We start from the raw sequence: 27,876 nt of genomic DNA on the forward strand, positions 1-27,876 counted from the left end.
TGTTGATTTCATATGGATGCTGTAAAAAAAGGCTAACCCCTTCTGGCAGATATGAATTTTTATATAATTTTTTTTTTTCACCTTAAATCCAGATTTGAGAATCTGTTGAAATCTTTATTATTGTTCACTTGGTTTTGCTTTTCCCGTGGTTTGGTTTCTCATTTTCAGGGACATTTCTTTCTGTCACTATAATTTTGTCAGTTTGTTCTCAAAGCTAACAGTCCACCAGACATCCCTTCCCACCATCTCCTCTGATATTAAATCAAATGGCCCAGAACAGTTCAGTCATTGTGGTAAAGGAATAATAAAATTTCTACTGTACAAGGTATTCAGGAAATGACAAGACATTGATGGGTGCTTAAACATGTAGTTTGCACTCTGGAAAAAAGCTGAGATCTCTGATGGCACAAGGAAAATTTGATTAAAACAAGTAATGCAAGTACACAGTAAACAGAAAAAAGAGAAACAAATTCTTTGTGATATTTAAGTGCAAGTCATGAATTTTTCTATATTGAGAGTTCGAAGGTACTGAGAAACAAGTGTAGAAAATAGGTCAATCACCTGACTGGCCCCTTCCTTCAGTTTTGTGATGAAGGAAAACCTTCATTCTAAAGCCATCACCGGGTATTTTTAATCTTTATTTTATAAAGATTAATAGTTGACAATGATACTAATAAGGAGAACCAAATGCTGTTGAGATTTTTTTGTTCATTATTATTTAGCCAGGGAAAATCTATTTCAAATCCATCCTCCTGTTTCAAAGTTTTTCTGTGAGTATATCTGAAAATTACTAGGGAGACTCTAAATTTCAGCATGCTGAATAAAACATAATAAAATAGCTAAAATCAATAAAAAGGATGAGATGGTCATTGCTATTCCAAATGTGTCTTCAAATTGACAGTTGTTAAGCCTTTTTGAACTAAATTGAGACACAGAGTGGATGACATACCACTAGGGCATAGCACAAGACAGGGATTTTCTTTTCAGGCTCCTGTGAATTTTGCTGTGATTTGTAAGCAAAACTTGAATGCAGTTGTATTATTGTATCAAAAAAGATACTCTCTAAAAATAAAAGGAAAAAGTTGGTCCATTTGTTTTTTCAAAAATGCTTTTAAAATATCATTTAAATATTTTCAACTAAATAGTGGGGGGAAATATTTTTCATAAACCAAAAGTTTAGTGGGCATTGGTAGATGTTGGTATCCCTGTTTCTGCTATCTAGGCTTTAAAAAAGAGTGCCCAGTATTGTTTGTAAATCTATAGGACAATAAATGTTTTCTTAAAATGTAAAATTTTTACTTTCTCATCATTTCTGCATTTAACAGCTTCTAAAAAATTTGTTAGCTTATAGAAAAAGGCCTAAATTACCCCAAAATAGAATAATTTCCTCAGGTGAAAATATCTGCTTGCAGGAAGGGGAATGATAAACCCTCTAAGGCCCTCTTATGTTTCTGTGTCTGTGTCTGTGTATTCCCAGAGGAGGCACAGGTGGAAGGATGTGCGAGGGATGCTGAGAGGGGCTGATTCATGCAAGTCCATTTGGCCCAGGGCTCTGCTGCTCTCTCTCCAGTCTACAGGTAGGAAGATCATGGCTCTGTGGGAGCTCTGTATCCTGCAGTTTAGGCAGTGGGTTGGAAGGATCAAATGAACCACCTGGAGGCTTCCAGGCTTCTTTTGCATACAGCTTGATTACTGACTTCATGTCAGTGAAAAGAATTTCACCTGTGGATTGTAGTGCACCTTATCTAAATGGACGTTTTAGACTGATGATCTATCTTTTTAATCTTTCAGTAACATTGTTACCTACAGAATCCCTGAAAAGCCTATCTTACATACTGCAAAAAAATGAATTCTTTGTTCTCTTTTTGACTTCTCTTTGAAGATAGTGGTAAAAGTGAATGACAATAAGCTCAACATAGCAAGATATTTTAAATTTCCCTTTAGCTGAATTAACTTGGGGCTCAGAAATGTGCAGTGTTTAGTCACCATCCATGATTTGCAAAACACTGTGAGTATGCTCACAGTAAGTGAGTGAAAGAATTTTGTTTGTGGCATTGAGGCCAGAGAGAAGCACTCTGTGTGAGGCTGGTACATAAGCACTAAGACCATCATGTCAATGAATCAAGAGCGTCTTAACAACCTGCATGGTCAACCAAAGGCTGCACTTAGGACCTGGTACAGATCCACAGGCTCTTGGTGTTCCCAAGTTCTTTGTGCACCAGTGGTCAAGGCCAACAGGCAATATAAGTGCAACTAGGCAGTCAGGTTTAGGTAATAGTCATTGCCTGCATAATTTATAGTTTTCAGATTTTCTCAGCATTACTGACATACCAGACATCAGAAACTGTATTAAGCCATAGGCTGTCATGAGTGCAAAATAATTTGCACAGAGCATGAAAGAAAAATTGCAAAGTGTTTCAATATTGTTAAATTTTATTTTAACTTTGTCTTCACGCTAGTTTATAGGAGTTATTCCCTATCCTCATTTCTAATAGACAAAGATTAATTGGTCCTCTTTATCAGAACATTTGGTGATTAGGAATGTTCTTCTCTCACATGTGTCTTCCATCATGGAGTGTAGCCGCTCAATGAAAAGATGTGCTCCAAACCAGAGCATCCATTTTTCAATATAGCAATGTATAGCAACAGGTTACTGCTTTTGTAAAGCTATTACTTTTACTGTCAACATGTCTGCTGCTAGAAGTTGTCTCATTAGACAGGATAAATTGGAACAGCATAAGAAAATTTGACCAGGCAAGAAATTAAGTTTTATTATATACTTACATATACCTAAACACACACAGCTGAACATGTGTGCACACACATACAAGACAGTGTGACTGAAAGGATAATCATGAGTGGTAGAGTACACAGGGGAATATTAACTTGTGAATCAGAAATAATTTTTATCTGAAAACAGACAATTTGTTAATGTGTATAACAACACCCCTATCAGAGATATTTAAATGAACCATGAAGCAAAAATATCCAGGACCAGAGTGGGTTCACCTTGGCTGGGTGTCAGGTGCCCACCAAGCTTCTCTGTCACTTGCACTTCTCAGTTGGATGGGGAGAGAAAATAAGATGGAAAAATCATAGGCTGAGATAACACAGTTTACTAAAGCAAAAATAGAAGGCTGTGCATGCACAAGCAAAGAAAAAAAATTGAATTATTTTCTACTTTTCATCAATAAGTGATGTCCGGCCACTTCCCAGGACACAGGTTTTCAGCATGCATAGCAGTTGCTCTGGAAGGCAAACATAATTAATGAAAGTCCCTACTTCCTCCTCTTTTTCTTACAGCTTAAACTAGCTGCTTAAACCAGCCTTATACCCAACATACAGATGTATATATATCATTGTCTACCATTCCCTGTCAGTTCACAGATATTATTTTCACATTCCATGGACTTTCTCCACCCCTCCAGATGGTCAAAAAAAGCCGTGATTTAGGCTGCATTCCATCAAGACAGATGATCAGGACAGGAGAAGCAGCACACTCCATCATTGGGCACCAGCATCAGCCTGGCCCATCATTGCTCCTTTCCTTGCTCCTCACAAAATTCACTCTGCCTTGGTTCATGCCATTTCTGCTTCTTTACTTCCTGCAACCTACAATGGTTTCCCCCAAAGTTAACTCTCCTTGAGATGCACACCAGGTCTCCTCATCCTTCTGCATTACCCACCTGGTACACCCAGCTTTTTGAGCAAACACAATCCCCTGAATATATTTGCCTTTTCCTGTGGGAGGACAAATCTACACTGTCTTTCCCAGCCACTTCCCTATGTATCATACAGGGACCTTATCTCCTCCCAGGTATGTAGGGGCCTTGTTTGGGGGCAAGCAGGATGGTTTGCAGTTCCTCTGGTGTTATATAATCAAGTGGCTTCTGCTAAATTTGCATCCTGTTGCTTCCATGCCCCATTGCCCAATGCTCTCAACATAGTCTTTAGCAGTCCATTATATCTCTCAGCCTTTACAGAGGCTTGTGGGTGTTAGGGGGTGTGACATATCCACTCAAACCCACATCTTTGTCCAAAAGGTTTATTTTGGGGATATTTTGGAGGGGCAAAATTAGAAAAGTAGAAACAGATTTCCTAAGAAAATTAAAAATTAAAGTGATATTAAATAACATTGTAATTGTGTCATTTCAATATGAAGTTCTGAAAAAGGCTCTGGGATGTAAAAATAAACTAAAAAATTTGAGGAGGAATTGGTTTCCCTGTGAAAGTTAGTTTAATCATGTAATTTCCTTAGTGACAGAGGGATTAGAATTGTAATTCCTAAGGGTACACAGATGAAGGAGTGAAGCGAGCCAGCACTGAAGTATCGCAGGAGGTCTGATGCTGGTTACCACCAGTATGCCACGACCTTCCTAGAGAGAGCATCCTGCAAAGAACAACTCTTCCAGGAGTGATGGCAGGCCTCCCTGGCAGCAAGTGATTTCAGCAAGTGCAGAGATTTCTCTGCTACAAGTGATTCCAACTCTTGTGATTCAGCTCTTTGTGAAATCACCCAAGGCAGACTCGGGGACAGAGAGACGGGAGCCTTATATGGCAACTCGACAGAGGCAGCTTTTATTGTCCAGCAGCCCCTGTGAAGGGAAGGGCAGGAACAAAGGCTCCCTGGCCAGGGGCAGAAACAGGGGCTTTTTATGGGAAAGGCAGGAGGTGGGGTAGAAACCAGCTAGCCAACTGGGTACAGACTATTACCATACAGAAACAAGGCATGCTGGGGGTGGTTCACTTTGTCACCATGGCCTGAGGAAGGCTGCTTATCTCTGGGGAGTCTTTTAGCACTCAGGCCTTCCTCCTCCAAGGGAATGCAGAGGGCTCTTATGCCAAGGGCTCACAGCCCTCCCCACTGGAGTTCTGGCTTGGGTTGTCACTCATAATTAAGTTTACAATTGCCTCGTTTGATTGCATGCGGAGCAATGGTTCAATCTGCTTTAAGTATTTATCCAACAAAAGAGATTTCCCTGTACAAGATCTTTAGGACCTGAGAACTGGCAAGTTAAGCCTGCGTCTTCAATCATTTTTCTGACCTCTGATTTCACTGTATGTAAATATAGACAGCTTACATAATTATAAAGTTTCAGGATAAATCAGTAGGCCTCCACTGTATTGTGAATTTTCCCACTTAGAGCAATATTTGTGTATATGTATATTTTGTATACAAAAGCATGTTCATGCACATGCACATTAATCTGTCTGTACAAACATGGATTTTCCCCTCCCCCTTCATTTCTCTTATGTTCCTGTTTGTATTCACACCTAACTTGTTCCTGCATGAAGCATGGGAAACACAGTCTGCAAATTCTGCCACTTCCATAATCACATTTAAATAGATCTTAAAAGCAGCAGCTACAATAAAACACTCCACTGCCCTCAGTGGCTAAGAGCTATCTAGGTCATATTTTTTGAACACAATTTCTATACAGGATTGTGGGAACTAGAAACGTGGGCCAATACTAAAATGGCAGCTGCAAGTTCATGTCAAGGAAGAGCAGTGACCTGCAAAGAAAAAGTAAAATAGTGATAGCATCTCTATCCATGAGAGAGGTGCTTAATATTGTTAACATTAGGTGATTATCTTTGATATCCTTTGGATTTCACTTTTTGTGAGAACTTGGGCAGGACCTCTGTTAAATTTAAGTATGAGCATCTTTATACTTGTGGGTCATTGTTTGCAATTTTACAGTAGCATTTCACTGTGATACAGTGGAACTGTGTAATGTTAGATTTGTTTGAGTTCAGACTGGCATTTTTCTTTTGGACTCTTACATTCCAATTTCAGTTCCACACTATCTAAAACTGTGGGAGTTTCTCAAGAGACAGAGCTCTGGATACTATACGGCTTTCCAGACACTGGTTCATCCAATCATAAAGAGGGCGAATCTGTATTGGGAAGGTGCTTAGGAAGCCAGTGGATATTAAAGCTTTGCCTACTCAGTTTAAGCAACCTGTGTTTGCTTGGCAGGAATTCACACATCTCCTCTATGTACCATTCTTACACTTTGCTGTTACACCTTTCATTTATTACATAAAGTGAACTTGCACTTCTCATTATTTTTCTAGTTCTGTATCTACAAATTCTATATTGCAAACCAGTGTTATTCAATTTCATCTGTGTTTCTTAGAGCAGTTGTCAGAGCAGCTGGGGACCACTGTATGATGAATTAACTTCTGTAGAAATAAATATACTAGCTTGGTGTTAAAAGGTGAGATTTATTCAATGGAAGAACATAAATTCTTGCCAGGTGGTACTTTGACAGAGCTTAGCTTTTTGTAGTGCAAAAAGATCTATGTGGTCTTTGCATCCCACAGTAGTTATGATGGGAAGCTGTGCAATGTGATGTCAGGAAGCAGTAGGAGAGGGATTGCTCCACCTAGCCGGACTGGGGTCCATCTGGGGAGCCCCTATGGGCTCAACAGGGCTTGGGCTGAACACAGGGCTGGGGTCCCAGGCTGAGCCTGCCCTCCTTGGCTTGCAAGTGGGGCTTCCCTGACAGGCTCCTTGGTGTCATGCAGCCCTCTCAGTGTTCTCCAGGTCCTGACACATGGACCAACAGATTGTTTCCAAAATAAAGGAAATTTCTCAAAAAATGAATACATTTATTAACAACTAGATTTAACCATCATCTCATTCTACCAGTGAAAGTATTGTTATATAGGGTAATAATACTCTGAAGAAATATGTTCAAGTTCAAATATTTGTTTATGTATATTCTAATAGGTTTGATAGGCAAAAACTAAACAGAAACATTAGATTTTATTGGTTCCTAGAACTGTTTACAAGTGGGTAGTTTTATTTACTAAATACATTACCAGCTTTCATTGCAGCAATTCTTTAAAATTTCTTTGGCCTTCTTGTCTAACAACTTTTATAAAAAGCAATGCCATTGCAGTTTTCTTCCTACAAAATACAGTATTTGATCAGCTTGAAAAATACTGGCTCTAATATTTCAAAATGCATCAACCTTTCCAAAACGATTTTTTCCAGGCTGAAAATGCAAATGCTGATGACATGCTATTAGAAGGAAAATTTATGCCTCACATTTATAGCTAGCTACAGTGGGGTGTAACCGTTTTAAGGATTAAGATCCCATACAAACACATTAAATTAAAATGTAAAGCGGATTTGTGGCTGTACTTATGATGGCAATTATTTCTTCCACTTATTTGCAAAAATCCAGACAACAGATATACCAGTCCACTTAATCTAATGCTCAATTAGCAAGGCAGTACAAGTCTTGCCAGACTCTCTGTAGGGAGGCATGAAGAAAAGGCAAGAAGGACATTCTGAGCTTCACAGTTAGGCCTTGTCATTGAATTTGGGCTCTTTGTCACAGATTTTGGGCTCTTTGCTGAAATAGGGCAAGTTCATACAATCATGGACCATGAAATATGTGACTACAGTTAGTCTCTTCAAGGGAGAGAAGTAATTTCCATATGAAATGACTGTTGTAAATTTAATGTTTCTGAGTAGTTGAAAGACAAGATAAAGTAATTTTATATTAGACTTAATATTTAAAATGAATCTTCTTGCAGGTGTTTGCTTTTCTACTTTTTTTAGTCTTTGTACCAAATATTGACCAGAGATGAGAAGATATTTATGTTGCTGCCACAGATAACCAAATGAAAAGTGTGTCTTTACATTGTATAAAGATGTAAAACGATCATGAAAAAGATCTGAATTTCCCAGGGGCAATTTTTTTATCATAAATTTGATCCATGACTGTTCCTATTTCTTTGACATTGTTTGCACTACATTATAGATTCTTTTTCTCCCTGTAGGCATCAAAATTTGATTAATTTTGAATCTCTACACTAACAGGTATTTATATTTGTCACTGTTCTTATCATGCATAAATATGGAAATTGTTTTTCCTTTTATGGTGATAAAATATGATTGAGAGCTGGCAAAGGTATTTTTACTATTTTCCAGTCAGTAGTTTGTTGTGCTTTTACATGTAGATACCTCTCCCCTTATGTTATAGTGGCATATATGAAATACCCTTTCAGTGACATTTTTTCACATAGGCTTTTGAAACCTGTTTTTTTCCTTTTTCTTCTGGTGATGAGTCAAAAAATTCTTCTCACTTTGAATTCAAGCTGGTTCTTCTTGGATGTATGCAAGTTTTGGATACATCTGCTGCCTCCCGTTATTCATTCTTATGTCTGCTTTTTGCTTCTCTTCCAGTTCTGAGATTAGAAGGACAAAGAGAAAAATGATGCAAAAACCTTCTGGTTAAGAGTGATACCTGCATAATTCATGAGGAAACAGCCCACTGTTCTCAGGGAGACTCTGCCCAAGCATCTGAATCGCAGACTGAAAGAGTTTGTTATTGTTACTCATTACAATTGAATAGTTTGTCTAAATTCAGATAAATATCTGAAGTTTCATCTGCTAATCTAAACTAAATGAGGTTTCAAATCTAGTGGGATTTGACCATTATTGCTAATTACCTTTTTTAAAATGATCACATTTAAAAGGGCATGATGGAGCTGCTTTGCCAAACAACTTTTTGTTTCCTCAGGTTGCTGTGACCCTGTGCATCATATCTGGGTGGTAAAAATATTCTGTTTGGTGGAGCTTTATTATAATTTTTGAAATAATATGTTATTGTCCAGCTGGAAGAACTAATTCCTGAAATCAAAGCAACTTTTTAATAGTATCATATATAAATTCTTGGTGTATATATTGTTAAATATATTTGTTTTATGAAAATAGCAATCAAGTTATGATGTAAAAATTCTCCTTCAGTTAGGGGACAGTCTCACTGATAATAATTTTCCATACAGTACAAAGGAGATAAGTTCTTCTCCCTGTTAACAGATGGCAAAGATAGAAGGTAATTGAAATGGTGTGCAAGCTACAGCACACATAAAAGTAATAGTAAACAAGCCATATTTTATGAGATCATCATTAGAGTGATTTAAAAGTAAAGGAGCCTTTGAGAAGCTAATGATTGGTAATTGTCAAGTATTTTTACTGACTAGCTACCTTCAAAACATGTTGTAAAGACTTAGGAATATATTATGTGATCTATTACCACCAGAAAGATTAAATATTTTGACACATATAAATAAAAAAGACAAAAGTGAATTATCTACATCTTTGTGTTATAGGGAACAGAAATAGATGTGCAGGTTCATATTTTGTTGGATTTTGGGAGCTGGTAGGAGACTTGATCTGACATATTCTGACCAGGAAATGTGATGTCTGAATATGATAGTGTCTAGACCTCTAGACACTGTGGTGTTCACATTTATGCAAGAAACCTGCGGTTGGTTTCTGAGTTACTTTTCTGCAAGATCTGTCTCTGGTTATTTAATGCAAATTGCATTCCTTCCCCTCTTTGTTCAACTCCATAATACTTCAGCAGCATAGATTCTGGTGTACAAACTTGAAAAAAAAATACTACTCAGCAGCATGGAGCTCACAAGGTGCAATTAGACTAGCTCCACTAGCTTTTGTAGCAGCTGAGGATCTAGCCCAAGCTATTTATTACCTTCACTGGGCTATAAATTACTTTGGACCCATATGTTTACATGGTTGACAAGGGGTTTGCGTAGAAGTACAAGTACTCTGCCTGCAGCTACCATCTCACCTCAAACATGAACATGTAAAGTCACAGATACTCTTAACAGGAATGTTTGCCCCAGGTCTTCCAGGCCCATGCTGTTGTTTTGGATATTAAATAGGGTAAAGAATAGCAAAAATTCAGTGTATCCTTTACAGTGATCATCCATTTTCCCAGATATTATAATCTCTCTATGCTAGGAAGTTCCCCACTGCTCAGAGCACATGGCAGATGCGAAGGACACAGCATTACTTAGGACTCCCAGGACAAGAGAAAGGTGCTGTGAAAATATCATCCCAGCCTTGCAAAAATGTTCTAATTACTTAACAGGCATTGGTCTTCTCAGACAGAGGCAACTCTGAAACATTTGGAGAACTTCAGGAAACCTCTAGGAATGAGGGAGGCTGTTCCATGAGAGAAGGAATTTAATTGAGATTTAATTGAGGACAAGAGAGAATTACTCACAATTTTTCAGACATTAGAGGAAAAAGAGCCAGGAGAAGAAAAGAGGTATAATTGCAGAGTGAAGCTTTCCTATATAAATGCACAAGCAGATGCACCAGTAGCTCAGGTGGAAAGCATATTCAATCAACACAACTTCTTGCCTTCTATTTTTTTCTCCTTCCTCCCTCACAGCATCTGCCTCCAGGATGACTAATCCCAATTTACAGACTGCAGGGAGTGTGACTGACTAAAAACACTGCTTGGGCACTTGCACCTCCTTCTTAACTGGCTTTGAAAATGACAAGGCTGAACTTTTTGATCCTGATCCTGATAACCAAACACGGTGCCAAAATATTCCTTTCTCTAGGATTGCTTGATATCCACCTAAAGACTGGTTAATGATTCAAAGAAATGAGTCAGGAAAGCAAGACCATGAACTGTTCTCTGAGGCCAAGTAGCACTGACATGAGATACATGTGTTGTGCCTGACTCTCCCCCATGCTCCATTCATTTTTCCTGTTGTGATAGATCATGAATAATTTTTAATTACACTTTTTTCAGTTCTAAGGTCATGAAATCACATGTGAGGATGACAACATATGGCATGCCCACCTCTGTAAAGCATGATGCTTGCTGTAAATTCTCCTTGACCTGAACAAATACACCAGACCATGTGTCAGCGAACTCATACACTTTTGTTATACAGTCATCTTAACTCTGGCAACCAGGCCACTATTTAGACTCAAAAAGTGTTAGCTAACAAGCCCTTAAACTTTGCAATACACTTCAATAAGCTCTAAACTCCTTCAACAAACTTCTCAAAGGTGTGGGCTCATGGGTCACAACACACTTCCACAAGCTCCCAACTCCCACCACAAACTTCATTATGGAGTACAGTGTAGAATATGTTAGCAGTGCTTTGCCCAGTCAGAGCAAGGGAGGAGACAAATAAAGCCTGAAAAGAGAGAAAGAGGAAAAAGAATATCACCAGCCCCTAGGCCCTGTGTTGGTCCTGCCACGTGGGTGGTCCAGAGATGGGGCAGTAAATCAAAGAAAGTGAAAGAAAGGAAAAAGAGCGGGGGGTACAAACTGATCAGCTTCCTTTTATAATTAATCTGGTGAGTGCTTCTTATGTAAGCTGGATTTTGTATGATGGTGGGGTGGACAGTACTGTTCCACCTCTGCAGAACTTTCACAATTTTTCTGCTGCACTATTAAGAATCTCTGAGACAAAATATGCTTATGCCTGGGTCTCTACAACACAGAAAAGGCATGTCATGGGAATCTACAAAACTATGAGTGAAATAGTATAAATGGGGATTTCTTTGTCCTCCTCTCTGACAGTACAGAAATAGGGGCCATTAAATTATGTGAGAAGTACCCAGATTCAGAACAAACAAAAATAAAGAATTAAACCAGTGTAATTCCTTGACAAAATTAGTTTCTGGGGTGTCAAATATTTGCATTGGCTCATGAGGACACTGGGCACAGATCTGTAAAAGGGTTACCAAGTATGCACATTCAGCACAGAAAGTTCTCTGTACTGAACAAAGCTGAACACTGGAAGTGTGTTGTGCTGTGGATAGACAATTGCACACACATGTCTTTTAACAATTCCTTTATGCTCCTGATTACATCTGTGTCCTTGCTGATTTTCCCCCTAAAAAAAGGCATCAGCCCATTCCTGGGAGCAGTAGAAAAAGGAGGAATAGCCAAATGACTATGGCAGATGATGAATGGAAAAAAACCAAAGAGGAGCTGGAATGGGAGATGGGAGAGAAAGATTTAATGGTCATAAATATAGAAAGACTGAAGGACGTCAAGTAGAAGATCACAACAGCTCACCCTCTTCCCTGAAGTTTCAAGGAATTAGAGGCTGCTCCCTGTAATTTCTTCATCTGGACTTATCACAAGATGAGGGAAAGGAAGGATTCTAATACTCTCTAGGATTTCCACATTTCCAAGCTCCCTTCTTTTGTTGGAATGGATGAGCTTTAACCAGAAAATGGTTAAAGAGAAGCTCCCATAGCATGACAAGTCCTCAGACATAGTGGGTATAAATAAAAAGTTCAGAGGAGAAGTGGAAATTTTACTGTCGTTTTACAAATACTTAGGCACTTGTTCTGTCCTGCAATCCGCTAACAGGCTTCATAAACCATGAAGGCAGGGAAGGCAGGAATTAGCAAACTTTTCTTAATAAAAGTAGAAGTTTCATCATCAACGTCTGCATTGTTTGTGGTGACAAATTAGTCTTTCTGCAAAAAGGGAAACATATTAGTTCTCCTACAGAAATACCTTTGCCATTTACTCTCCCAGTGTGATTTAGGAAGGGTTTTCTTCCTGCAAGACAGCTTCCAGTTCAAGTCTTGCACTGAAAAATGATAGAAATATAGGTCCCACCAGTTTTGCCAATGCCATTAGATAACTCCATTCTCATGCGCCAAAACACCATTAGATTTTTGAATTTTAGAGTTTTACAGTTTGCAGCAACAGAACATTTTTAGTAAGTTTATTTGTTTTTCACTGTACCAACAATAGCTGATCTGCCTCTGCCAAATTGGGCAGCAAGTGCCAGTGTGGCAATGGTCACATTCCAGTGAATGGACAATGAATTCTCACAGAAGTGAGCTGGGTCCATAAGTCAGAGGAGCCTTGAACAGTGGCGCAGTTTGCAATTCCTCTTGTCATCATGGAGTCAGTAGCTGTTGATTGGCTTCACACACTAAAACATGAAGGGAAGAGATCCTACAGAAAATGCTTTCTGAATCAGCGCCTCTGCTTGTGCTGTTTCCTTGCTGTTCCTCTCTTTTCATTCTCTTGGTGCAGCTGCAGCTGGGAAAGTAAATGTAAATGTATCTGCTGCTGCTGCAAAAATTGCAGCCAAAAACTATTGATTAGTGCAGCAATTGCAAAGTTGCAGATGTCCAGATAAATATATCTATGTGCAAAACTGAACTCTACAGCAACGACAGATGGTTTTTCTCTCATTAGGGCTGCCATATTTCAGACTATGATTTTTCAGAAGGAAATATTTAGCTGTGACTGAGCAGCTATATGCCAAGAATTCCTGGACAAATAATAGAAGTGCTCAAAATCCTGAATGGTAAAACTTCCATCTGGAAAAGACAAAGTGTCATGGAAAATCTTGACACATGGCAACCTTATCTCAGGTGGTGGCATAAGAATGTTAGAAAAACTCTGGCTAACAGATACATCCTGGGCTGAAAGAGAAGAATGATGGGGGTTTTAGAATTTGTCCCCAGATGCAAAACATAACGACTTCTGGTTGGTTTTCAATAAATACAATATCATTCATTTAATTGAGCATAAAAGCTGGAAACAACACAAAAGAGTTTGAGATATTATTCACAGTATTGAATGCTTAATATGGAAGAAGTATGGGAAGTGATTATTTATTAGATAGGATTCATCCCTTCTGATGTTACCCATCTAAAAATTACCTATCTAGTCATAGCTGGTCCCTTTCTAATCAATATTCAAGGCAAAGAAAATTTCCTTAAGATTGAGATCCACTCTAATATAAACAACTATCCAAAACAGGAAGAATAAATTATTCCACTCTTTTTTAAGGAGTGGATTATACTTGGCAGTTCATACAATGGAATAATTCTAGTTGTTCTCACTTAAAAGAGTCTAGACAAATTTTCTGGTTTTGACTGCTGTGGTGTTCAGCTCAGAGATCAAAGTACATAGACATGTGCCAAACATGACTTTCAATATGAGTTGGCTTTCTGGAACCAAAGACAAGAATTACCACACTCATATAACATGTTAACCTTGATTACCCTTTGAATAATATCTAGATGTCAAGAGCAGAATAGTAAAAGGAACACATTTTTGAATAGGGGATAGCAATTAACTGTGTATGGAAAAATATTCTCCATCACTGAGGTGAAGTTGCAGCTCCTCATAAGACTATCTTAGTGAAAGAAGAGGTGACTATTTACACTGTCTGTTGGACTAAGAAAGGGTCTGAGCTATCTCACACATATGGCAATAGGCAAGGAATCTAATTTTTACAAAGTGTCTGATTTTCTTCTATGCGTCTAATGCTATTTTCAGTGGTTATGATAACATCAGATAAGATTTCTCCCTATAACGGTTTGCTTATCTTACCCATAATACTTTTAATTAAGTCTCCCCTCCCCTCCCCTCCCCTCCCCTCCCCTCCCCTCCCCTCCCCTCCCCTCCCCTCCTCTCCTCTCCCCTCCTTTTTCCTCAATGAAGAGTCATAAAATTGACTTTATGGCCTGGCTGTAAGGAAAATTTGAAAACCAATAACTAATTTAGTTCCTTTTCAACAGAATTTCAGGACATACCTTTCATATCTTTCATGAAAAGACTGACAAAATTGCAAAGCAGAATATTATATAATTTTCTAGAACTATCAGTTTCTTAGTTCATAGTGATGAAATACTAATTAGACAAGATTATGAAAAATACTGCAAATTTTAAAAATGAAATCTGTCAAATTACTCTCTCTAAAAATCTTAATTACTGTTTAATTCTTTACATATTTCTATGTAAAGAGATTCTTCAATTTCTTAGCTGACTGTTTGCCATGGGTTTGGGACATTCTAAGTAAGGTTTAATCAAAAGTCAAAATATGAATTTCTACAACTGACAGGATATCCAACATCTCTTTTTCTGTGCTGGAATTGACTCCAGAAAAGGAACTTCCTTTTCCCCTTTCTAAATGACTAGCATTGGCTGACAAGTTGAAATTTCAGTACAATTGTTTTTCAAGGTCTTGTGTTGAAATAGTTGCTCTGCAGCAGTCTGAACAGCTGCATTTTCATTCAGTAGTATATTCCCACAAAAACAGAATAATATTTTAAATTGCACTAGCTACTTCACTGATAAAAAACTTTGCTAAGTAACTGCCCTGCTTGCTCAAAAATATAGAAGAGATATAGCCATTTCTTGTGGTTAAATTTTTCATCTTCTTTAACCTAGAAAATGCTCCCAGATTTCCCTCAGGACAGCTTCCATGTGCGGTTATGCTTTGCCATCACATAATTTTGGGAAGCATTAGAATTTGTAACAAGGTCAATAAATTCAGATTTTTGTTTTTAACTTAATGTGTAGTTTGATAGTAGTCCACGTGTATTTGTTGTTATCGAAAAGTATCAGTGTATCAGTGCTCTTTAGAATTTATCAGCAAATAATTATTTCTTGTTGCATAACCTAATCTGAAATCCAAGGGACCTTTTATTTAAATCTCTAGGTCAAGAGGAAAAAAGATTGGTTTCTTTTGAAGTAAGTGTTAGGTGCATTTAATATACTTAGGTTCCCATATGTTTTTCATTTAGTATCTTGTGGCTATTTTCCTCTATGTTTTAACTGCTTAGAAGTTAAGCTACAGATATTGTGTGATGATTGGGTGGAGGGGGTGCAATTAAAATTTACTATACGTCTGGAGAACGTCTCCTTTGTCCAAAATTTCCCATGAACTTGAACACCATTATGACTTTTACTTACATTTGGAAACCTCACTGGACACCTTATTTGTAGGACAAGCAGGGGAATTTAGGATTCAAATATAACACATGGATGATATTGCATAGAACTACTCAAAGACAACCAGAGCAATGAATTGTCTAAACGTGAATTTCTCCAAATGGCTTGCTTTTTGAAATTTTTTATGGCTAATCTGTCAGAGAAAGGATATTTAAATTAACTGCTTTGCACTACTTTCAAGTTTTCTGGATCATTATTAATTATACTCCTAATATGTCTAACTTGTTGTGTGGGGAAAACCTCTCCAAGGTAACACTTTAAATCACATCTATTTTAATACACACTTACAAATGATTTGAAAACAAGGCTCCAACAATTTTTTTCTCAATTGCAAATTTAGAAGCCACAGTCCAAATGTTTGACACAGACCTGTGCCATCAAAACGTCTTTATAAACTCATTTTTTAGGAAAATGATGTATTTTGAGTAGTGTATCATCAAATATAACCTTGTATTTCTGAAGTGGTCTAAGATGTAGTCTAATGAACATCTTAGAATAGATGTTTAAGATGTATAAGGACACTTATGTGAATCCAAATTGTGCTAGTGACATCATACAGTGGCACCTGTCTCCGCATGGTATGATTTTTAATTTTATCTAAACTGCAGTACAGTATGGAAGAATTGAAGATCCCACACTGATCATACTTCACCCACCCAGGAACTAAGAGATCTATAAAAGCATATATTTTTCTAAGGCACTAGGTCATAACAACATTACTGTTTAAGAGATTTTGTTAAGAATTTATATTCAGTTTGGCTCTGGATTTGGCCTTGGTTTTTTTCTCTTTGGCCTTTAATATTCAGTTGCCATTATGTCCAAATCTGCCTTCTCTGACTGGCTAGTCACATGGTTTATTTCCACTAGTGCCTAATGCTGTGAATCAGCATCTCAAATTACCAGTAAGGCAGAACCATGCTATAATGGTTCTCTTCTCCTATGGATTTTTCCCTGTTGTTATTATTATTACTACTGGCATTTATTTAAAGCTACATCAGTTTACCATATGTGTCATACCAAGCAGCAGAGTGTAAACTGATTGGAAAGATTAGATTTCGTTCAGTACAAGCAGGGATATTACTCTGCAGACACACTGGAAATTATGTTTTCTAGCCAATTTTTGTTCCAAACTCATTTTAGTGAACTTTAAAGCATATGGCAATTTGAGATATGTATGGGCCTTTCTTACATTAAAAAAAATTCTCTAGGGAGAAAAAACAAATGTACCACCTCATTTTGAAAACTGTAGGGGCAAATCTCAGTGAGAGCTTCAAAAAGAAATTATATTTTCAAGTTCCCTTTAGTTGTGGGTGCAACTATTAGCTTTGTCAGTATGTACTACTTTATATCCAGTATGCCAGAAAGCTGAGTTTTATAAAACTTCAATACTTCTACTAAAAGTATAAAACTTCTAGAAAAACTGGCAAGATACAGATTAGATGGGTGGTCTGCAAGATGGGTAGGAAACTGGCTGACAGGTCATGGTGATCAATGTTCATCATCATAAATGATCTGGAGGATGGAATTGACAGCACTGTCACCATGTTTGCTGATTGCACCAAATTGGGTGGTGAGGTGAAAAGAACAGAGGGACACTCAGAGAGAAACCTGGACAGACTGGAAGAGTGGACTAGCAACAAGATTAAGAGACAGAAGTGCAAAGTCCTACATTTGACACAAAATAAGCAAGTAGCTAATTACAGACTAGGAGCAGCCTTGCTGAAAGGGACATAGGGTCCTGGTGAACAAGCTGAACATGGGTCAGCAGTGTGCTGCTGCAGCAATGAAGGTAAATCACATCCTGGGCTGCATCTACAGGACATTACTAGCTGAGATAAGAGATGTGATCATCCCACTCTGCTCAGTGCTTGTCAGGTTGGACCTGGAGTACTGTGTCCAGTTATGGTCCCCACAATTCAAGAATGATGTGAGTGGAATGGAAAGGGTCCAAAAGAGACCCAAGAAGATGATCAAAGACCCTGCCCTGTGGGGAAAGATTGAAGGAGTTTGGTCTTTAATCCCCAGAGAAGAGAAGGCTCCAGGGGACCTCATCACAATATTCCAATTTTTAAAGGGTAACTATGAGGAGGATGGAGGCTCTCTTCACAAGGAACCACATGGAGAAGACAAGGATCACAGGGTACAAATTGCATGGGATACAGGTTTCATCTTGATATAAGAAAAAATTAATTTACAGTGTGAACAACCAATCACTGGAAGAGTGTAGAGTCCCCATCACTGGAGGTTTCAAGATGCAATTAACATTGTATGCTTTTGTCCAAGGATCATTACTTCCCAATATTTGGAGGATCTGCACTTTTTAGAAGTTGTCTCTTTTTTATCTTTACTTTACACCCTTTCCTATGGGTATGAAGGTATATGCAGAAGTACAATGTACAAGGTCTGCTATATTATCCCTGTACATTTTGCTAATGGGTGTTACCTAAAGCCATGTTCTGAATTTATCCAATTCTGTGTTAACCTATTATTTTTCTTAACAAACAGAAAAATCATAGACACATAACAGTCACACTGATGACTCCCACATTTTCACACAGTTTCCAGGAGGGCAACTGAAAATGCAAAAAGGACCATGTACTGGAAAATATCTTAGCATAGATAAAAACATCAAGTAGATCAAGTGTATCCTAAACTTCTCAAAGTAATATTAATTTACCAAAAAATTCATCAGACATGATAGACTGGCCAGTGCTGTTAGAAATTTTAGTTTTATATCTCACCTACAAGGGAGCTTTGGTATCTTCATAGAAGTAGCTGACAATGCACTGTTTCTCTTAAAAAGAATCTTTTCCCAATATTTAATGTGAATACAAGGGGTCTCACAGTTTTGTAGACTATCCTCAGACAGCATTGGAAATACTCTAAGACACTTCACATATGGAAAGAGAAAATACTTTTGCTGATAAACATCAAAGTGGTTTTGAGAGTACATTTAGATACCCTGTTTTCTGTTCAGAAGTGAAGACAAAGGAAAGTTACTCATTTGCTTGACTTACAAATATGGATAAGTGCTAAAACTTGTACTGTACTATGTGTAAATATTAACCAAAGGCCAGACCTTGCAGCCAGCATTAAATATTTTGTATTGGTACCCTGATCATTATTCATCTTCTGGTTTTGTGCTTTAAGAAAATAACATCCATACAGCTGGTTTTCCACAGTTAATGACTATGGATCTAGGTCTGTGAATATTTCAAGGTTTTAAGGAAATACTTTCAGGTTGAAAAGTCTTGAAAAATAATTTTTTACTATGATCACTACTCTTTTGAAGTGAAAAAATATTAAAGTTCAATAACATTTTTTTTCCTTTCATTTTAAAATTTATTGTTGCTCTTTTATTCTATTTACCGTGAGGATCTCTCGTAAAGGCTATTCACAGAGTAGAGGGTTAGTCAGCTGGGCTAATGAAATCCTAATGAAGTAATTGTAAGTTATTTGTTTAGACTGACTGTGACCAGGATCAGCAAAATTTGCACCTAAGTTATCTCACAAGACTCATTCAGGAAATCTGTGGCACACTTCAGGAGAGACTGTGAAAGCTGCTAACCTCACAGCATTGTCCCTTGTGTGCAGCCCCGCCAGGGTATACAGCCAGAGGGGTCAAGCTATATCACTGTTTAGTAATTAACTTTTGAATAGAGCTTTGGAAGTACAAAGTGCTTCTCAAGTGCTGTAATTATCATTTCCCTATATAGCAGCATAATTTAGTTGCAAAGCATAAAGTAAGGAAGTAATATTGACCAAACATTTAGCACTTAGTTATAGAAATTATTGCTGGAGACTATAAAATAAATTGGATTTCAGCTGAAGCCTGCTGGTTTATTGTGCATTTTTCAAAGTTTGGCCATCTCTAGATTACAGACAGAGAAATCTATATATCACCTCCAGCAAAGACACAAACCATATTTTATAATGCTCAGTGATTGTTGCAAATGAACATGTTGCTCAGCAACCAGATATCAAAGCCAGGTGAGTGGACTTGTGATGGTAAATTTTGCTTTAAATTTTGTATATTATTTTCCAAGTGCTTCTGTTGTGACTTTTTCTTCACTTTGGCGTGTTTATCCCCTCTTGCAATGAAGTGCTTCTTTTTAACAAGATGCTAATTAAATTCTGTAATATTTGGAGCTTCTGATTATCCTTGTGCTTTCTAAGATAGCTACTCTTTTGGAGGCATCACTTATTCTGACAATCTGTGATGTGCTCTTCTACAAGCTTTTCAAGCTGGAAGACTCGTTTAAGAAAAAAATGCCATTGAGAACATTATTAAAATATATTTACATTGATAAAAGTATAATGTTTTAAATATTTAAAAGAATATCTGAAAGAAAAGAGTTAATAAAATACCATTCTCTGGTGTAAACATTTAGATATACCATTTATATATACAAAACTATAGTTTGCTTCTGAAAACATTGCTTATCTACAGACAAGGTACAGATATCTATTGATTCCAGAGGGATGCTGCTAGGGTCTGGAATCCTGAAGAATAAACCTAAATTATATGTAAATCTGTGTATGTAAAACAGTGTTTGGAAATACAAGGGGTTAATTGCAGGTGAACAAGGTTAAATTCAATAACAGAATAGTCATTCCCAAACATATCATCATCAACTTGCAAAATATTGTTTGATCGTTGCCAGGCTTCACATGTATATATCTATCTATATATATATATACATATGTCTCTCTCTCTCTCCTCACTGCCCTCCCCCCAAAAAAACAATGGGAGGCTTCTGAAGAGACTCAGTCCTTCGATTTGAGGAACTGCCCTGTAGGGAATGCCAACAGGATTAAGCAGGTAACTTAAATGGTGGTGTGATCTTGAACAGTTTATTCTTTGTTTTATACATAGAAATCAGAGTGCTTATAAATAAGAAATCTGGCTAGCAAATGCTTCCCATCCTTCACCCCATCATGACCCAAACCTCCCTTCCCTGTGTTTCAGGTGTAAACAGAAGGTTTTATTCTAAGGAAAGAAGTCACTCAAAACTAATTGTTATTGCTATTCAAATCATACTAATATCAATAACATTTTGGTGAATATTCAAATGAACATCTAAATGATCATGCTGTGTCTTACCTATTTAGAAGAAAATGTCTCATGCTATGTTTCCAAACAGCACAACAGGGCTGGGGGTGGAATCCAGAAACCACTGCTGTCCTGGTTTAGATGTCCAAGCCTTTGAGGCTTATAATCTTTTATTAGGAATTCTAAAAAAATATGCTGAACATAACTTTCTCTGAGGAGGGGAAACACTGCAATTAAACAGCACTTCACAAAGGAGATTGCAATTATCAAGGCTGCAAGGAGGCAAGAGAAGTCTTGGCAATATTCTCACTGCAAACATTGCATTTGATGTGAGAGAAGTTAGCAGCGGCAAAGTGAATAGCAAGTTAACAATATAAGAGCAATAGTAAACCAATACATGTCACATTCCATAGCAATAAAGACTGATGTTCTTGAAGCTTCCCCTCCTGGGACTTGCTGCTGTGCACATGCACACCCACTGTAGATTCATAGATTTCATGTGATTTTAATATGATTATACCTTACATTACATTTATATGCAGATTTCTACTCCTCTTTCATGGTTCATTGTAGCTGAACTTCAGGGATTAATAGTACATTTGCAGACACTTTCAAATGCCTACGTGATTCCCTCTAAACTTGAAACAGCTAGGCTTTGCTCTCCAGAAAGAACATAACCTTTCCTATTTCCAGTTTTATTGTGACTATAAAGTTAATTTCATTTAATGAAATTTTACAGCTAGAGTTATTCACCATGATTACTGCCATGTGGCTTTACTTCCAGCATTTTACCCTGCCTTGCTCCTGTATCTTTAATAGAGAGCTCCTGTTTTGCTAGGCTGCTAATACAGTCTAATGATGAGAAAGGAAGAGACCTTTGGAAAGGTTTCGCCTTCCACATGCAGTCTGCAGCTCTCACAGTGTTTACTGCTTTTACAAGTGACAGTAATCTTTCTCACATTTGCTGTGCCAATAATGAAGCCTTTATTAACACCCCACCCTCTTTATAGACTTCATAGAAGCAGATGCTCCATCTGCTTAAATATTTGAAAAGTTACTCATAAAGTAACATTTATAAACATGCTCACGAGTAAAACTGGAAAGAATACTGTGGATGCAAAACTGTCACACATTACGACAATAAAGCAGTTGGAATAGTCCTTACTTCCATACCATTATTTTCCTTGGTGAAAGCCAGATTCATAAGAAAATAACTAAATTTTGATGCCTAAGTAAGGTGTGAGCATGTGTAACTTCTGTCACAGCAGTCTGTTTTACACCACATCCAAGCCCTGATTGAATCTGTGATGCATTTAAGAGGTTTTCTCATAGTCTCCTTGATTATTTGGCTATGTGGGTTAAGTTCTGAGCTACTTTAGGAGTAATACACTATGAAGTTGCTTATTCAAAGAGAAAGGACTTTTGTGTGTGTCTTTTTTGTGGGGTAGGAGTGTCAGCTAGACACCTTTGAAAGAAGGTTGCAAATAGTTCTCTTTAAGACAAGATTAATGGCTGCAGAATGGCATTTCTAAGCACTTTTACAATTTTGTATGAAAGCAGTAATACTTTATGAGGTATGAGACCTGCTGTTATATACAGATCCAGTCTTGGATGTCTGACTTGTCCCATGGTTTCCTTTAAGCCTCTACAGACCTAAGAGATATTTGTCATGCTCTTAACCCTGGACATTTGTAATGGTCTGCTGTGTTTAACCTGGCAGGCAGCTAAACACCACGCAGATGTTTGCTCACTCTCCCCCAGTGGGATGCGAGAGACAATCGGAAAAAGAGTGAAAGCTCATTGTTTAAGATTAATACAATTTAATAGGACAGAAAAAGAAGGGAAAATAATGACAATGATAAAGAACATACAAGAAAATGGTGCGTAATAAAATTGCTTCCCACCCTTTGACTGATGCAAAGCCAGCCCCAAGCAGCAGACCGCTACCCCCGGCCAACTCCTCACAGTTTTATTGTTCAGCCTGACACCATATTATATGGAATATTCCTCTCATCAGTTAGGTTTAGCTGTCCTGGCTGTGTTTTCTCCCAGCTTCTTGTGGCCAGCCTCCTCAGTGGCTGGGCAGTACAAGAAGTCCTTGATTAAGTGTAAGCACTGCTTAACAACAAATAAAACATCAATATGTTATCAACATTACTCTCATACTAAATCCAAACCACAGCACTGTAAAGCTACTAGGCAGAAAACTATTCTAGGCAAAACCAGGATACAGTCCCTGAGATTTCACAAACCTGTTCTGTGTATGTGATACTACAGTTAACCACTTGACTTTCAAAGATTTGTAGAATCTTTTCAGTTGGAAAAGAACTTTAAGATCATTGAGCACAACTGTTAACCAAGCACTGCCAAGTCCACTGCTAAACCGTCTGCCTAAGCACCACATCTTTTAAATACCTCCAGGGATAGTGACTCAACCATTTCCCTGGGCAGCCTATTTCAGTTTGGACCTTCACTCCAAACTGGGCTGAATGTCTCTCCAAGGACAGTTCACAGAGCTTTAGGAATATGATCTATTTCAGCACTGCTCACTGGATAAGCACATGTATAAGAAAAAGACAAAAAAAAGTAGTTAGATCTCCTCCTAGGACACAGAACAATTTAGGAAGTAAAAGTGATAAAGGCACAGAAAAATTTAGGAAATTAAAGTGATAAAGACAAAAGTGTTGTGTCTTTTTTTTTCCTCAGAAAGTAAGAAAATAAACTGGAATTATTAGCCATTTTTTATAATTTTCTCTCATCTCAAATTGGAAAGTGTTCTTGAGTGGGATTTTCTATTCATGCACAAGCCCTTCATGTTAGCTCAGTTGCAGAAGGTTGTAGCAGAATGAGATCATGTTTGCTGTATTCCTGATCCTGGCAAGACATCTCCATCTTCATGGATGTTCTGGTTTTAACAATAGAAATGAATCTTTTGTTCACAGACTCACAAAACTACTGCAGTTAGGAAGGGCCTCTGAGGATTGTGTAATCCCACCCCTGTTCAAAGCAGTATCAGCTAGAGCTGGTTGCTGAGGGCCGTGTCCAGTCAGGTTTTGAATATCTCAGAGGATGCAGACTCCATAAACTCTCCAGGAAATTCCTTTTCTTTACACCTTGTATCACCAACCCCCCTGTATTTCAGTTTGTGTGTACTGTCCCTTTTTCTCTCAACTGTCACTAGTGAGAACTGCATCTCCTTTACTGCCCTCTGCCAGTTAGTTTTAAATATCCTTTGAGTCCTCTTCTCCAGGTTGAACAGGACCCTCACTCTTCCTACCTCACAGGCTCCAGTCCCTTAATCACCTTTGTGGCTCTTTTCTGGACCTGCTCCAGAATTTCCACATCATTCTTGTGCTGGGGAGCCCAGGACCTGGCCACGTACTCCAGGTGTGGCCCACCAGTATCACACAGAGAGGAAAGATCACCTCCTTTGACCTCCTCTGTGTTTTTAAGAAGCCTTAATACTGATCTATTAAAGTTAAAAATAGTTTTTATTTTAGACTTCAAAAATAAATATTTATTTCAACCAGACTCAAAGTGATTTTCTTCCCTATTAGGAGGGAAGTATTATAGCTAGGGCGGATGGAAGTAAGAAAATCTACACCGAATAGATAAGGTTACAGTTTTGTTATGAATGCACCGCAAGTATTTCTTTATGTTTTTACTTTGTAGCTGTAGAGCTATAGAGATATTTATTCATTCCATCCCATACAGTTCCTGAATATGCTGGCTTTAGCAACATTTCGATAAGGTTGGTTAAACCTTAAAGATTCAAGTATTTCAAGGCTCCTATTCACCTATCTTCTTCAGCTAGCTTCCATATACCACTTCAAGTTTATCCTTAAGATGGCTAAAGACTTGGAATAAAAAAAGAATTATTTAAGAATTATGTATGAGATGCAAGTAGAGCTGCAGAAAATCAATGGATATCTTTAGAAAAGGCAGAAAACACACATCGTATTTAAGTATATCAATATTATGGTTCTCTTTCAATTTTAATGGGCATTATAAATGAAGTATTCCCTCCAAGATTAATTTTTTTCCTCTTCAACTGATAATTAGGAAATATTAGAACTTTATTTAATTTTCTTAGTCTCAGGTACTCAATTTCTGACATTGCTTTTCATCATTTTGTAAAAGACAAATATATGAGTTCTGATCCTATGTAAGTACACATGGCTTCTCTTAGGCTAGTCTCATTTCCACTTGTTCAAAATAAGGTGTTTTAGGGGTGATTGTGGGTTCTCTGAGATACACCTGCAATCAGAACTTGGTCTATTGACTTGAGAAGCAACTTTGTCTTTACTTATGAAAATCATCTGATATTTTATCCAAGTGGAAAATATGGATTTTTATTCTGTGAAGTTTTAGGAGCTAGAAGCTGTATATCCAGTTCAGCAGAGCATTTCAGCACATACTTAAGCAAATATCTATGGTTCATCATTTGACTACATTTATGTACTAAAGTGCTGGATTGAATTAATCTGGAAATTCTAGAAATAGTCCCTGCTTCCACTTAATTACATTGTGTTTCTGTCATAAGGAGTTGCCTAAGAGGGAACAAGAAAGGTTTTCCTCACTGTTTTGCCCAGATGCAAAAAAACCTCAAATGCAAGAGTGATTTCTGAACATGTATGGTACATGCATTTATCTTTGGAAAGTGTGAATAAATTTGGAACAAAATTTCCATTTGAGAACAATAAAAAATAAATCATCATATTAAATTAGGTCTAGCAATAGAAATAGTAGTAATCAATATGACCTTATGGCAGGATAATTTGATTTCATTAATTTGATATCAATTTTGATCAGATTACAGGATTGATAAATGATAATGGAGTTGTTATTATTTACTCAGACTTCTATCATACTACTGTTCATACTAAATATTGCTAAATCATTGTAGCATGTATCAATACATGAAAAAAATTTGAAAATTCCTTTTTCAAAGTTGAAGAACTCAGAAGCCTGGAAACCCATGTCCAGAAGACTCAGTCCTTGTGTGACAGTGGGAGAGGGTCAGATGTCAGATACAACAGGTTATGTCTAGGATTTGCCCTTATAAACACAGACTGCTTGATGTGGCTGTAGGCTGAGGGTGGACAATACAGTTTCATGGCCTGTCCACTTCTACTTCTGCATTCATCTTGTGCAGAGCTGTAGAAGAAGAAAGAAGTCACTGCAGAGAAAATGCTTGAGATACAAGACCTGCAAAGGTGGTTGGAAGCGAAATGGGGCTGTGAGGCAAAACGGGGTACATCATCATGTGTGTATCAGAATGAACACTTATCCCTTAGTATCTTCTTGGAGGTATTCCAGGGCAGGTAAATTATAAACAGCTGACCAAGGAGCACATAGGGAGGAATCAGAGAGGTTTTTTCACTTTCACCTGGACAGAAGGTATTTTTTCTGGAAAAATTCCAGAAAAGAAACTTTGGGTGGAAAAAACTCACTTTTAACCAGCATTTGAAAGAGCACACACTGAAATGTGGCTGAAGCGGGCTAGCACTGGGAATATGCCAGAAATCTTACCATATACCCACAAAGCTTGCTCCTCTGGATCACATTTTGATTTGAAAGAAACCAAATCAGGTTCCTTTAACCCTCTTCCTCTTTCCTTTCCTGGGAAATCTTGGCTGGGAAGGTGGGTGCCCGTGCCCTGTAACACAGGTGGGATGTTTGGTGTGTCCAGGTGGCACAATTGCTGCTGTGTGTCTGCAGTTCTGGCAGGGAAGACATGCCCAGGCCTCTGGTCATCTCTGCAAGCATCTGTTTCGCCGTCTGCATGCACCTGAGTCAGTCTGTTCTCTGGCCATGAGTCCAGAACACCTTGACTCTTCATGCACAGTTGTCACTTCTCTGAGCTATCCAGAAATCCTAGACAAGTGGTAAAGTAATTTTTCTGTGCATATTCTATTTCCAGATGGTAGCAGACAACATATTTGGCACAAAATTACTGTACCTTGAGCTCAGGGGTCTGGAACAGGTCTTTGAGCTTAGTACTTTGGGGGTTAGGAGGAAATGTGTTTCTACTGGCTAAAATTTTCTCATTTTTTCTTTTACAATGAGATTGTCCACCAATGCCTGGTGAATTTCACTGTTGCACTTCACAGTTTGGTGGCTTTGAAACAGCAAATGTTGGGAAGCCAGAGGTTGTGTTGCCAAAGCAGTCAGCTAAAACTTTTAGCAGAGCCAAAAGACAGGCATAATTCTAAAACAAAATGGATTTTCAGCTCTATGAATATGGAATATGAATATGGAGCTGTTTAGGATGTCTTAATGTGATTTGAGTTAGAAGATATTACTTGAATATGGATGATATTCGGACGACTGAAGTTTGATTTTCTGACCATTTCTTTATATAGTATGAAAATATTTTGAGTTTATCTGGTTTGGGTATTCTCTAGACTTAACCCTCTACTACCCTCGAACTACTCTTGCTAGAATTTCTGGAAGCTTTTTATCTCTATGTGTTGGAAACAGAAAAAAAATAGCAATCAGATACATTGCTATAAAGTTGTTACTTTAAAATTGAAAAGTGGTTTAATTGTAATCAATTAGAAGAATGTGTAGCAATTTCAAGTTAATGTATCAAGATGTTCAAGAAACTTACTGTGTGAAAAAAAAAAAAAACAAATTTTGATTTTAAATCATCATCAGTCAAAACCTTAATTATTTTCTCCATGTCCCCAATGCACACACTCACATACATGTGTCTTTGTGAGGTCATATTGCATGATTCATCTTTCTCATATACAAGAAAATGTATTTCTGTTAGCATTTCTCACTGCTATGACCCAAACCCTTGAAAATGGTCAGATTTGGGCAATAGGTTCAATTTCCTAAACATTTGACTGATTCTTTCTGCCATTCCCATTTGTTCCTTCTGCCATTCCCATTTCTTTAACATATTTTGTAATTTGAAACACTTGAAAAAGATACCAAAGTCAATGAGACAAAAGCATGAACTAGCTGGCATAATTTCAGCAGGTTATCAAACAGCATTATCAGACACAAAATAATTCAATCAGACATTAGGACTAAAGAATTTTTGTTTAATTACATGAACTTTTTGCATGCAATTGTACCCTAATCTCATGAAAATTTTTCCTTTGGACAATGGATAACTAATTATTGATGATTAATTTTCAGAGGACTGAATGGTGATAAAAGTAAAAAAATTGTCTAATTTAATGATATCTTAGATTATTAGTAGGTATAATGCTCCTCCTCTAAAACAGATTTGCTGTC

This window comes from Aphelocoma coerulescens, chromosome 1A, assembly GCF_041296385.1.
Source record: "Aphelocoma coerulescens isolate FSJ_1873_10779 chromosome 1A, UR_Acoe_1.0, whole genome shotgun sequence".
Classification (NCBI taxonomy): Eukaryota; Metazoa; Chordata; class Aves; order Passeriformes; family Corvidae; genus Aphelocoma; species Aphelocoma coerulescens.